At 35.2% G+C, this 14,422-nt stretch overlaps 1 pseudogene; it reads right to left on the bottom strand.

The window, feature by feature from the left end:
* Positions 1 to 3,440: 3,440 nt before the first annotated feature.
* On the bottom strand, positions 3,441 to 6,215 carry LOC107911190 (uncharacterized; annotated as a pseudogene).
* Positions 6,216 to 14,422: the final 8,207 nt, after the last annotated feature.

Here is a 14,422-nt window from a genome sequence, read left to right as displayed (position 1 = left end):
TTGGTACTGTTCTTCTTCAAGTGGCCTCACTCCTTCCTACTGCATCTTCAGAGGTATAGGAGCTAGTGCTTCAATCTACTCCACTGCAATGTCAGGGAGATAAGACTTATAGCTTCAACTTGATCTGCTGCAACTTAAGGATGAATTTGATGCGATCTACTCTATTGCTACTTCAGAGAGATAAGATCTGTTATTTTAATCCGCTCCACTATAACCTTAGGAAGATAGGATTATCGACTTTAATCTGCTCCATTGCAACCTCAGGGAGATAAGATTTTCCATCCACTACTGCTTAGGGAGATAAGATCTGTAATTTTCAACCTGCTCCGATGCAACTTAGGGAGGCAAGGCTGGTGTCTTCAATCTGCTTCACTGTTAGTACAGGAAGGCAAGATCTGCTATCTTTAACCTGCTCCGCTGCCATCGAGGGAGGCAAGGCGAGTGTCTTCGATCTACTCCACTACAGCTTAGGGAGATAAGATCTGTAATTTTCAACCTGCTCCGCTGCAACCCAGGGAGGTAAGGCTGGTGTCTTTGATCTGCTTTGCTGCCGGTACAGGAAGGTAAGATCTGCTATTTTTAACCTACTCCGCTGTAACTCAGGGAGGCAAGGCTAGTGTCTTCGATCTGCTTCGCTGTTAGTACAGGAAGACAAGATCTGCTATCTTCAGTTTGCTCCACTGCAACCTAGGGAGGCAAGACTGGTGTTTCGATATGCTTCGCTATCAGTACAGGAAGGTAAGATCTGCCTGCTCCACTGCAACCCAGGGAAGCAAGGCTGGTTTCTTTGATCTGCTTTGCTGCCGGTACAGGAAGGCAAGATCTGCTATCTTCGGTCTGCTCTACTGCAACCTAGGGAGGCAAGACTGGTGTTTTCGAACTGCTTCACTGTCAGTACAGGAAGGCAAGATCTGCTATTTTCAACCTGATCTGCTGCAACCCAGGGAGGCAAGGCTGGTGCCTTTTATCTGCTTCGCTACCGGTACAAGAAGGCAAGATCTGCTATCTTCAATGATATTTTCTCTAAGGAATATGACTTGTATAATGCGTTTTATGAACCTAATTATGCCTAGAGATTAGGATGTCATGATCAAAATGAATCAAATGCTCCTAAATAGACGTGTATGAATGATGTTTGCATGAATGCAGAGTTATTGTTGTTGTTTTTTTTAGAATGATCCTTTTTAATGCTTAGGTTGTCATTGCTTGCTGTTCATTAAGGCTTTAACGTCGACACGTCAGAACGCCATTTTATTCGACTGGTATTTCCAAAGGAATACTCACAGATTGCCCCCACTATAATCCTCAAGATTCAATCCACTCGGACATAAAATTCGTACCATCTTCCTCCCACTGATACTCAAGGGCAGAAAGATCTAGCCTTTTCTCAATCCTTTACTATACAATTTATAGAATGTGAAATTCTTTACACCATTCACAGGGTGTCACACCTATGCATAAATGAAAGATTCTATTATCCGAGAAAACCTCATCTTATCATTCGGCGATCATTGCTTATTTTGTTCAATCAATATTTGGACAACAATATCCGATAGGATAGTCTTAATTTAGACTTTTCCTTCTTAGACATTTCAACCTTTAAACTTGGTGTGTTCTAAATAATAGTCTTGTTTCAGGCTCCTGTATTATTTAGAAACTTCTAGAGTAATATGCAAAACCTCCATTGTGAAAGTTTTATCAGTCCATTAATTATTATTCCAATGCAACATGCTTACAAAAAAGGTCATAACAATGGATGAGAATACAATTGGTTCTGAGCATAGCTCGAAAGGAATAGATTATCAAAAATAGAAAACAAAGAAATTGATTGGGAATATGTATCGTGGAAAAGAATGAAGTATTCCAAGAACAACAAATTCAATAGTATAAAAAATTGGGTGCCCCAGATATCGCAGCTTGAGCTTCTCTGTACAAACTTTTTGAGTTTGACATGTGTTTAGGAGATCTACAGTACTCTGTCGATGTCCCAAGATGTTGTCTACCCTTTCCTGTTGCTTCAAGATCATCATATGCCCCAATCTGATCAAAATTTGAACTACTCTGGTCACCTCATGCTCAATTCTGATCAATATTTGAGCCGCCCTTTTCAGGTTTTCAACTCAAATCCCCTTTGGTCTCAAGGCGCCCTTTGCGGGTTTTCACCTTAGCCTCTCCATTTTCTTTCTCCTTTTTTTTTGCTATATATATATTTTTTATATTTTGAAATATTTTTGATTGAATCTGAACTCATAGGATTAGGCATGTCCTTGTTATCCTTTTTAATCAAAATCGACGCTTTTCCAAATAAGGTCTTCCACATAAGGTCCTTCCCAGCTTGGGATAAAGTTCTTTTTGTATGGGAAGGATCTTTTTCAATACAAAGTCCCTCTCAAGGAATTTTCTAGGATGAACCTTTTTTGTGAACTTGCATCATTTGCTTTTGGCGCATTTGACCATGATGGACAACTTTGAACATTCCTCCTAAATCAGAATTTGATTCAAAAACTCAGAGAGAAAGAATTTTGTCTTCAATAGGCAAAACCGCAATGGGCCCAAGAGAAAGGCATTGCCCCGGCAGAGTTTTTTCCGCGCCATCTTTTTTTTTTGGGCAATATGGCATTAATTGTGAACAGACTGCAAACTTTTGATATTGTGTCATTGTTCAAATTTAGTACATTGTCAGATATGATCCTTTTGGCGTTCCATACTGACATATTATTTTTCACGAATTTGCTAATTGTCAACTTTGTGACATTGGCATATGAAGCAGCTTCCATTCATTTAGTAAAGTAACTAACGATCACAAAGATGAATCAATGATCGTCAGATTCTTTTGGCTAGATCGACCAAATGACCTTCATGCCCTATATAAGGAGAAGTCATGTATCCCAATGATTCTTTGTAGGGTAAGATTTTTTCTCGACTTGTTCTACCATCCTTAACAAGTCCGAAAATAGGCTACAATCTATATCATCTTCAAAGTCATGAAATCCCTCTAAACACATGCCTCGCTCAAAAGGAAATTCTGAGCCTATAGCAGCGTCACTCATGCTATTTATATCTGGAGACCCAATATAAAAGAATATACAAAAGAATGTATTTATGAATAACTATCTGTACAATTTAATTATGAATGAAAGAGTGATGTGGAAGAAAATCCAAAAGAATGAAAGAATAATTATTTCAAAAAGAATGGAAAAATATTGGCTCAAAAATGAATGGAAAGATGTATTTTATTAGAATAATGACGTTCAGACATGAGCCTATTTCACAAAGGAATTTCTATCATTTTTAGGCTAAAAACAACAAAAATGTTCTGAACATTACTCTAAATAAGCTCTCAAAATTACATGGATTTCTTCCGCAGTTCGATTACTTAGAACACTCCCAGATTTATAAGGGCAGATATCTAACAAGGTCCCCCTTTCATTTGTGTTTCCCTATATGTCATTGATGTGAACACTTCCCAACTTCTCCTCATATATTGCATTCACCCCATTCTCAATGTGTTGGGTAGCAGATTTTCTGCACTGGAGGCCTTATCGAACTTGATAATGCCTATATTAATGAGTCTTTCCACTATCTTTTTGAATGCAGTGCAATTTTCTATCAAGTGCCCCGCAATTCCTGCATGGTATTCACACTGAGCATTTGCGTTATACCATTTAGGAAATGGAGGCAACATTGGTTTCTGGTAGAAAGGGGACACCACATGTGTATTAAATAGGCATTGATATAGCTCGCTATATGACATCGGTATAGACGTGAACTGAGGCCTTTCTGTATTTGCCTTCGTGTAAGATTCTCACTTTAAAGGGCTCTGATGGCTAGAGATTTCTGTCTTTGGCCGGCCCACAGCGATTGGTTTTGAGTGGCCCTTGCTATATCTGCCTGCACTATCTCCCTTACTCCCCTTCCTCTTTGGGGCCTTTATAGTATCTGGGTACTCTAACCTCGCCTGTTTTATTTCTGTTGGATTATCAAGAGCAATAGGATTGGCTAGATTGTTCCTCAGAATGGATCTTGAGCCTATCGGGCGAGTAATTTGTGCTAAGGTATCGGTCTGATATTATTGAGATTTGATAGTAAGGGGTGCCCCTTATGGACGCAAATCTGGCTGGACATTTATCGGGGTAAAATCTGAGGGATAAACAGGGTCTTCATCATCCTTCTCAAAGTGGACCACCGAGTTTTTCACTTCTTTTAACGCTCCAGCTAGCAATCGGTTGAACTGCCTCATCATAGTTCTCTGTAATTCTAGCATCTGACCTTTCATTTCCTGTTGAAATTTGGTCAGTTGCTCCTGCATCTGCATTTGCATTCGCTCTAATTTCTCCAACCTTTGGTCCATTTCTCTAGTCTTTGATCGAGTACCGTAGCGGTGTGTGGTGGGTTGGTTAGTTTCCAGATTAACTGAGGAATGATTTATATCAATTAAAATCTTTTAGTGGACTTTAATGCTATGATATCATGTAATGCATGAAATGAATGAAAAAAATGCCTCAATTTTGATTCAATTCCATTTAAGAAAACTTTACTAGAAAGCAAATTTCTTTACATAAAGTGAATTACAAATAAAGCTTTGCCCTATTACTCAGAATTCTAATCTTCCTAAGTAACAAAGCTAACTCTTGCCCCCGATCTGATTCTAATTCATACTTCACACTCAGCATGTTAGCCTGCACTGCTAAAGTCTGTATGTGATCAGCTACTTCTCGAATCTGGACCACAGCCTCCTCCATGATATGATCTCTGTTCCTAACTTGATTCTGAAAGTAGTGAAGCTGTTCATTATTACGACTTTCATTTGCTTCTAAGTACTTGATCCGGATCTCACAATTTTGCATTACCGCTTCTAACTCTTCTATTCTTTTCTTCATTTCCTCGATCTTGCTCAAGCTTGCTCTCAACTCTATTGTAGAATTCTGATTTCGGTACTGATGAAGATATCTTTCCAATTCGATTACCCTGTCCTTTAACTCGCCCTTTTCCTTTTGGCTTTCTGACAAACTCTTCTCTAAAGCTTCATTTCGTGTCTGAACCTCCTAAAATTTCTGTTCCCATATATCGACCTTGTCCTTTTCCTCTCGAATTTTTGTTCGCCATTATTCTAAAGTTATTCCTAGCCCAGCGGTTCTAATTGACAGACGCAACTTTTTATAATTCGTCTTCAAACTACCCAGCTCTTCTTCAACCCTGTCTTTCCCTTTTCTTAATTTCTCATTTTCAAGCTTTTAAACATCTATGTCTAACCTCAAGTTCATCTTCTCTTCCTCCATTTGCTCTATCCTCTTTTCTAAATCTGCATTCTTCCTTTCAAAATCTTGCTTTATGATCTCCAACTCGGAAGGAATAATCCACAAATGCTCTTCTATTGTCTGACTGTTTTTTGGACTTGACTTGGGTGTATTATCATTGATTCTCTTAACCCACCATTCACTATACTCAGGAGTTATCACCGGACCCACAGCTAACCTCTTCATTCGACGAGTCTGTTTCCATGCACTAGATATCTCTTGAATCTTTTTTTTGTAACCATCATCCTTGTATAAAAATTCGCAATCAGCTATTCCTTGGGTCGCCGGTATAAATTGCCTTGACCTATACTGCCGTAGCACCAACAGTGGGGCATATCCAACAGCTCCCCAAATTCCCAGCAGAGGAACCCAATCGAACTTACCACATCTATACAAGATCTCATCTGGAAACAACCAAGGGGCTCTCCACTCGATGTCCTCTTCTTGAAGATTCTGCAGAATTGCTATCCACTTCTCTTCCGAGATGTCGTCTCTTCTTGGTGTGGCTACAATCTCCTTTAGTGGTGAATAATTTTAGAAGAAAACTCGATACAAAACCTTATCAGCCTTCCAAAAGTGACTGTGAAACCACGCGAGTAAGAGCTGTGCACATCCAATAAATCTACCCTCTCCCACTTTCCGGCACGCACTCAATGACCTGAAAGTTTCTGTCAAAATTGCCAGAATTGGTGTAACCCTCTTATCAAGATGGTCAAATAAGTCAGTGATTACTTCATCAACATGTCCTAAAGCTTTGGGGAAGACAACTAAACCATATATACTCAAAGCAAAGACATTCACTCTCTTCCTCACGTCTGGGTGTGTTAGAATTGCAACCTTCAAACTCTTCCAGGGAATGCACTTGCTATCTCCCTTTTGCTTAATCCGTCCAGCTTCCCACTGCTCACTAATCCCCATTATACACATCAACTTTTTCGAAAAGGTTGGCACATTTACAACTTTTGAGTAAACTTTGTCTACTTGAAACTTTGAACATCGAAGTAACACCATATATTCTTCTATCGTAGGCACTAAATCGACCCTCCCAAATGTGAAGCAACTATAAGCAGGATTCCAAAACTAGGCTCGGGCTCGAAACAAATGCTTGTCTACCTTTACATCAAGTAAATAAGGCAAATCCCCATAATTATTATAAAATAGCTGTCTAACCTCATCATTCTAGTGACCCAAATTTCCATCAACTCTTGCAAGTTGTTTTGAGTTACCCTGATACGCGTAAAATCCCATAATTCGGATACATACCCGTCAGCCAAACTATCTCCTTTATCTCGTTGTATAGCCTCAGACCAAGTTCAGACAGCTGAATTGTCCTCCACTTTATTAAGAAACCCTTTTTCCAAGACAAGCTTTCTATCTAGTTACTGAATATGAACTGACGCCTTTTATGATGAAATGCCATGTCATGCAATCAAAATAAAATACAAAAGTCAGTATCAAATATAAGCATATAATCAAGGAAGAGTAAAACATCTATTAGGACATCTACTAGGGTTTAGTGTGGTTCTACCTAAGGCAAGCTCCTAAGGCTCATTATATGCGGTTTGGCTCTAAAGTAAAGGTACCCGAACCAGCAGATTCTTCTATCTTCACCCATTATAGGCTCATATAGATCAAGTTCGGTTCAGGGGAACATATTTTTCCTATGACTATAAGGAGATGTTAATCTCACGAAGGCATAGGTACCGATGTATTCCGAAAGCGATCCACTATCCTATACGGAGGTGAAAACCTCACGAACGAATAGTTTCTCACTCCCACTTAGAAGGGTAAAATCATTCGACTCATGTAATGTGTAATGCAAACAATATCTAAATCAATTAAGTAGGAAAATAATGAATGCAAAAGATATCATGAATTTTTTTTAAAAATATTTTCTCGACCATAAGACAAGAATTAATCAACTTTGTCGCTCGACTCTCTTAGTTTTTTTAAAAAATGTCCCCAGTGGAGTCGCCAAGCTGTCGAAACCATTTTTAATTTTGAAAAAAAACAAAAATTTAGTTGTCGACTTTTAAAAAAACAAAAAAATTTGGAGTCGCCACCAATCTTTTATTGAGGTGTGATTGGATCACCTAAAAAAATAGCTCTGGTCTACGAGTTTTAGAAAAACAGATTCGGGAGTCGGTTACGTACGAGGAAGGATTAGCACCCTCGTAACGCCCAAAAATTGGTACCAAATTGATTAATTAATGCCTTAAAGTCGAGAGTTAAAAAAATGCGATCCTTAATTAAATTATTTATTAAGACTTTCTCATTTTGAAAAAGAAAAATATCACACCCGATGCGTTAGGGCACAACATTTTATTCTCTTCATGATGAGTTAGTCCAGAAAACTCGTGTAATAAAGTTTAAGAAAATATCTAATTGTTTAAAATTTATGAAGAAATCGCAGCTCAATACGTTAGGGCACAATTTCCTAAAATCCCAAACATTCAATATTTCCTTTATTTTTCTTAAAATATCATTGTCTCGAGAAATCAACGTGTCACATCCAATACGTTAGGACACAACATAGTGAATCCCCAATGACAAGTTTTATTTTGTTTGATTAAAGAGCAATTCTCGATTGTTGAATTTAACGAAGAAAATCGGAACCCAATACGTTAGAGCTTAATCTTCTCGAAAATCCTAAATAAGAGTATTATCTGTATTTTGAAAAATTCCATTTTTAGATTCGAGAAAAAAGATGTCGTAATGTTATGTTGAATGTATGAATAGATGCCTCTCAAACAAATATCGGTAATAAATACAACAATTGCATAGAAATAATATGAATAAATAAATAAATAAATAAATAAATAAAAATGACATGCAAAATATCAAATAAATGAGCAAAATAATAATAATAAAAATGAAAACATAAATTGATAAACAAATGATTTAAATAAACAAAAAAACATAAAGAATAAGAGACACATAACATATACATTGAAATTATGGAGGAAAAAAAACACATGATTTACATATAAAATTTTGAATTATAAAATTTATACAAACAAAATACATAATACAATAAATAAAAATTTATAAATATATATATAAATTATAAAATATTCGGTAAAAATAGAAGTATGTATTTAAGCATTTTCGAAAATAAAAACATAGATATATACGTGTATATATATATAAAGATAAAAGATATTCATTAGAAAAAATATATAAATATATACATGTACATATATAAAAAAAATAATTATATACATATATATAGATTATAAAAAAGATAATTACATATATATATAAACAAATAATAATAATTACATATATTGAAATTAATTAATTTTAAAAAATATATAAAAAATTTATGAAGAATAATATAAGAAAACATACGTATATACATATTTATCAAAGTAAAAAAAATAAATGTATATATATGTATATAAAAGTTATGCAAATAGAATAATAATAAAATATATATAAAATATGTATAAGTATTTAAGACATTTAAAATATATACATATATATTATAAAAGACATATGCGTGTATATATGTAGGTACAATAATAATAATATATAATATAATAATAATGATTAATAGAATAAGAATGTAAAAATAATTAATTTAATAATAAATAACTAATAACAAATAAAGGACTAAATTGAAACAAAAGTAAAACATCTGGTTAAATTCAAAAGAAATAAAAAATGTTTAAACACATTTTGAAAAACAAGGGGGATCAAACGCGTAAATAGACCATCAAAGGAAAATGCAGGCTCCAAACGATAAGCTTTGTTTGCTACATAAAGGTCACTTAAAACCTAAATAAAAAAACCTAAGTTATTTCCCTCCTGCGTGCGCCGTTTCTTCCCAAAACTCCTCCTTTTTCCTTCATTTCGCACAGAACAGGGAAGGGCTTCGAGAGGACATCACCCAGGTATGGTTTCGCCTTTATTTCTCTTTGATTTGAGAAGAAAAGAACAAAGGAAAACAAAAGAAAAAGGAAAGAAATCGAGGAAAAAAAGAAAAAAACCCTTCAAATTGCTCTTTAATTCTCTGTTTTTTAATAAGTTTTGATATCATCCCCCATTCGTTCCAAAAATAAAAAAAAGGTTTCTTTTTCCTTTTTTATTTGTTTTATTTGTAAGTAGATAAAAAATAAATAAATAGCAGTAGATGGAAATGGTGAATATCAACCTTTTGATCGATGTTTGCTCTCCGTATTGCACTTCTCTATTTTTTTTGTTGTGAAAAATACTTGTTTTTTATTGATTTCTTTCTTTTCGATCCCTATTACAATATGTTAAGATCACTTTTATAGCAATCGTGAAACAAGAAGAAAAGACAGAAATAAAATAAAAAAGAAATCTTCCAATATCTGCTTGATTTGATTTTGAGATTTTCTTGCCATATCTGCTTTGCTTCTTTCCTTGTTGTGCAGGTACGATCGGGGATGCGGCTCGTGCAGGGGCTTCGGCTGCGGCGCGAATGTGGAAAACTACCTAGGGTTTCCCTTGTGCTGGAAATGCTGGGCCTCTGTCTTGTTTTGGGTCCGGGCCATATAGGCCAACTGTAATTTGGGCCCTTGTTTTAAAATGGGCCATTTATTCTGGGCCGTTTTATTTACTTCATGTAGGCTGGGTAAAATTGAGGTATTACAAGTTGTTATCACAATTAGTCCATATAATATGAACTCATGAATAGATCTACCGAAGTCACATAGGACTTTTTGACTTGTAACGTTCTAAGGCTTGAGATACGTATGGAATTCAAGAACAGGAAGCATCAAAATATTTTTAAGCACAAAAGCAATTAGGCACATTGTATTGTTTCCTATTCTTCCTCTTAATAACACTTACCCGCTCACCGCCTTATTTTTCCTTCTCACACCTTCCTTATTTCTTCATGTAGGAAGTCACAGCATGATAAAGTAAAGCTCACTAGTTTTTGTACACTATTGACTGAGTTTTCTAACTTTGTGACATTATCACATTTTACTTAGGTCATCTCTAGTTATCTCAATATTCAAAAATTTTATCAATAAAGTCATCACAAATTTTAACCATTTATCATACATACTAGCATGCTCATTTCCCATTACTTTCTATATCATTTGGTACATTCAATTACTTAATGCATATCTACAATGTAATATATAGAACTTATGAGTCCAATAATTGAAAATTTAAAATCATTTACTATCGTTCCAAATTTATCGTAAATACAATTAAACTGTATACATACTCCTAACCAATCACTTGTATCTCTACAAGCTCAAGCACACCTTGACAAGAAAAATAAAAGAAAAAGCATAAAACAAAATAAACAAAATTTCCTATATTACTCCCTCATAATTTAGATAGCACATTGTCCCTAATGTGCAACCCATAAATATATAAGGAAAGAAGTTACCCTATTGATCGTGACATTGTCATAGTATTTTAGTGGGTGCTTCCTTCCTTGTTCGCTGGAAGCTCGTATATATAGTGCGTCCTTAATGTGGGGTTCCCACATAGAAAATGCAAACAAAAAATATAAATATTTGATTCTAATCCTAATCCTAAAACAATAACATAAAAATCATCCAAATTAAATTTTACAACTCTTGAAAATAATTAAAAATTTAATTAATTGTCAAAATCTTCAAAATAAGGAGATTGACCTCTCCATTGGTGTGTTTCTTTACTCGATACGTGTTTCTGAGAAGAGGCTTCTCTCTAGGAATGTGCCAATTGGGTTGGGCTACTGATGACGGGTTCTTTCTACGTAATATGTTGCAGTTGGAATGCTGCCTTATGGTCGTCATCCTCCTCCTTTTGAAAGTCTTGCTCTGTGGCCTCATCTTTCTCCTCTTCTTCACTACTGCTCCCTTCCTCATCTTCACTTCCTTACTCCTCGAATCTAGTATGGGATGATCTGGATCCATTACTGTGTGGCAGGTAATTTGGTACTTTAATATTATTTTTTCATGCAAACTACTAAATTGTAACGCCCTCCACCCGACCCGATGAACCAGTTCTAGGTATTCGGTGTTACGTCCTATAATAGATATAAATTAAACTTTTGCCTATGTAGAAGTTTTATCTATGAATATGACTAAGTCTCTTATGGATATACAATGTATGGATTACTTATACTATTGATGATAATAAAATTTCATCCTTTTATTTTATCTCTCAGCCTACTGAATACATATTGGAAAAGCACTTAAGAGACTTATGCTTAGACTTAAGCATGCCACTTAACTTCCTCTGTATGCATAACAGTCCATTGCACCACTTCCTTTTCCGTAGCCCTAGTGTCATCCCTCCCGGCGCATTATTGGTTGCATAGCTATATGCAATTCGTGCAACTGTACACGTTGAACAAGTAATAAAGTAATGAGTGAGATCATCTCCACAGGGATTAGATAGGGATAATTTGGTCAAGTTATTATAGTTAAATTTGATTAATTCTAAAGAAAAACAAGAATTTAGTGGTAAAATGAGAGAATGCTGGTGTATAGAATGTGCAAAACAAAAGAAGTAAACGGAACAAGGATGGCACAACAAAATAACTACGAAAAAGGGTTAAGGAACTACAATGTTGATTAGGACGATTGGGATTACTAATTAATCAACCTTCACTGCCTATTAATGCCACAACAAAATCATGAATATTCTACTACTTGATAGGTTTCTATAGTAGTCTGCTTCTCTCGAGAGTAAGACGCTGGGTTACCGCCCTTAGGGCACTATATGACTATATGCTTTGAGTTCAACTACCACTAATATTTCATACCTTATTTTGCACAAGGCAAGCCTCTATATCTAGAGGTTGCCACGAATAAATGATTAATCATTCACTCATATTATCCAACTCCTATCTAATTAACCTAACCTTATTGGAATTAAGTTATCTTTATAAACCTACTGCACATTTGTCAATCTACAACCTGCATAGAACATGAAATACCATTGAATAAAATACTAGAACAAACCAAACTTAAACTTTAAACGTTAATAGAAATAAATGGTTCATCAAAGTAATTTTGAGCCTAAGAGATTTAGCTCATGGTTGGGCAAATAAAGCTTGAGTTTAAAATAATAACCAACATCACCAGTAACTGATAAGCTTTAAAGAAAAGCATGATAAGAAACAATGAGGAAATCTGAGAAGACATCTTTTGCCTATCCAGCTCTCAATATAAGCAACACAATGTCTTACAGTTGCCCAAGATGGTTACAGTCGTTTTCTCCTTCTTTTGCCACCCATGTTCTTGGCCCCTACCCGATATTTTCTATTTCATCCAAGGTTGTTGTCCCAGTCTATTTTTGGCTGCTCAAGGTTGCTTTGTTTCATCTCTAGGCCTCTTTAATTAGGGTTCCCTACTTGGATTTTTATGTTTCAACTTCTAGGGTAGGTCCATCAACCCATGATCCTTCATTTATTTTCCAGGTAGATATATCTGGTAAAAGTACATGTGGGGCCAAAAGCAGTACGTGCTAAGTGCAAACTAGGCGTCTTCCTGGCATTGCCATGGCATTTGTATTGGCAAATTGTTCGTATTTTTCCACAGAAAAGTGTCAACCTTTGCTCTACGCTCTACACCTACCAAACAACCGCCAAACAAATCCCTCCCAAAAGTAGTTAAAAGCTTCACGTGATCACAATTAATCGTAACCCAAGCTCTTTAATTAATGCTTTAAAAGTGCAAATACAATATCCTAAAATACAACTAACAACACTTAAGTATAGGCAATTAACTAAGTCTATGGGAGTGAAATATAACTCTTTTCAAGAGTTATCACACCCATAAAACCGAGTCCTTGCTTGCCCTCAAGCAAAGTATGCATAAATGTGTGAATGCGAAAATTTCCATGGTAAACATAACCACCAGTGTATTTGTTGCATGTAAATATGTAATGCAAATGTGCAAGTGTACACGTCGATTCAAGTAATATGATGATGAGTGAGTATCGTCTCTACAGGGATCAAAAATTGATTACAATTAGTAAAGTATTACTGTAGATTTAACTAATTAAAATGTTCAAAAGAAACAGAGTATTAGTTGATGAATGGAATTAGTGAACGAACTAATAATATCCATTATAACTGAAAAAATGATAAAGTAATCTAACTGTCGAGGTAATTCACATAGAATAAGTAGAGAGTACTTCTACTGTTGAATGATAATGGTTGGAATTACTCAAGGAATATTTTCATAACATAATAATGCCATAGCAAAATTTTGACTAACTACTACCCAAAAAATTACTATTGCAATTTACTTCTTTCGAAAGTCAAACTTTAGTTATTATCCTGAGTCTGTGTATGTCTATAGGACTCACAAATGATAACCACACTAATGTTCTTCACCTGTACAGATCACAACTTCTATGTCTAGAGTGCTACAATTATTCTTCCGAATACTTGCCTGTATCAATTGATTAATAATCTGATGTATTTAATCCTTTCAGATTCAAATCCATCTAAGAACATAACATACAGTCAACTATGTCTAGAGCATGAATGCATGCATTCAAAATAAGTATAAATTAAATGAAATAGTAATTTTAATCAAAATTATATCATGGGTATTAGAGCTAATTCAATATTCACCCAAATAATTCCAACCCAAAGATAATTAGCTCATGGATTGGACAATGAAATCCAAAATTAAATCATTCATCAACATTCTTCAAGTTTTACGAATTAAAGAAATTAAAACCAAGAAAAACAAAACAAAAGCAAAACTACAAGAAGCATTCACTACACTTACGCTTCTTCTCAAGATTTTACGCAAAACATAGGGAAAATTTCTCTTCCCCTTATTTGTGTTTGTGATCTCCACTTTTTAGTTGCTACCCTCTTATTCTCTTTTGAATTTTCCATGTAATTTCCCTATAGAATTCTATTGTAGAGAGAGAAACTACTCTCTTTCCTTTCTTTTCTCCTTACACTCACTGTGTCCTTATTCTATTCTCTCTCCTCCTTACAATTTTCCCTCTCAGCACACATTTTTCTCCATTATTTTTAGGTGGATTTAGCTGGTACACGGACAGCTGGTTGAGAGTGACCAAGACTGAGTGCTACATTAACATTATCCTGGAATTGCCATGACATTTATGTTGGCAATCCATCCAACCTTTTGTCATGGCAATATTTCACTTCCTTAATTGTAACA

This window comes from Gossypium hirsutum, chromosome D11, assembly GCF_007990345.1.
Source record: "Gossypium hirsutum isolate 1008001.06 chromosome D11, Gossypium_hirsutum_v2.1, whole genome shotgun sequence".
NCBI classification, from domain to species: domain Eukaryota; kingdom Viridiplantae; phylum Streptophyta; class Magnoliopsida; order Malvales; family Malvaceae; genus Gossypium; species Gossypium hirsutum.
The sequence above is the reverse complement of the archived record's forward strand: the minus strand, read 5'-3'. Positions and strand labels throughout refer to the sequence as shown.